The sequence below is a fragment of the Aplysia californica genome, unplaced genomic scaffold (assembly GCF_000002075.1).
Source record: "Aplysia californica isolate F4 #8 unplaced genomic scaffold, AplCal3.0 scaffold00969, whole genome shotgun sequence".
In the NCBI taxonomy this organism is placed as follows: Eukaryota; Metazoa; Mollusca; class Gastropoda; order Aplysiida; family Aplysiidae; genus Aplysia; species Aplysia californica.
The window spans coordinates 100,882-101,761 of NW_004798239.1; positions in this window are offsets into that span (position 1 = coordinate 100,882).

The window sequence follows — 880 nt, forward strand, 5'->3', positions numbered from 1 at the left end:
TTCAAGCAAAATATTGAATACTCTTTCTTAATAAGGAAAAAATTGAGACTCATGTCTATTTCAAAAGCGCCTTAATTACAAATAGAACAAATTACAGTGGAATTCGGGATCGAAAAAAGGTGTTGACTTTGAGCAAGGTTGACTTTATCCATTGTACTACTCGCAATTGAAAATTGAAGATGACAGGTACAAAATTACAAAGTACCTGGTAACAAGATGTTAGCTCAATTTCAGTGAGTATAATTCTGAAGTTGTCACCAAAACAAGAGATAATGAGTGAACAAAGTAATTGGAGGTGTGTACACCACTAGCTCAGGACCTAAACATCTCTTCTTAAATGAATTCATCTTGGGATTTAGCCCCAAATTGTTGACTTTACACAAGGTTAACACTCAAGCGGTTGACTGTACATGTATCAGAAACATAATTACCGGTACTTAAACAAAGATGGTAAGAAAAGGGACCACAGTGAGGTGTTGACTGTAAGCAAGAGTTGACTTTATGATAAAGTTTATCAGGATTCAATTGCACATGTTATTACTTATCATTATGCTGAAAACAGAAAGTGAAATTAGTTATCAACAAAGGCAGTGTTCATCATTATGTCAAAAATATTTTTTAAAACAGGGGCATCTGCTGAGCTGTCTGCCAAATATGGGTCCTGTTCCAACTTCCTGCTCTGTCTCTTCTTCCTCCTCTTCTTCCTCCACCTCCATTTCTCCCTGTGTAAAGCCCTGCACCTCTTCAATGCTGCAATACTTGGAAAATATTTCCACATCCTTTGTGGCCGCTCCACACTCTTTGGCCTGTGCAGCCTTTCTTGACCAAGGCTACTCTTTTTTTCCCTAATTTTTTCACCTCACAAAAGAGTAATATTACA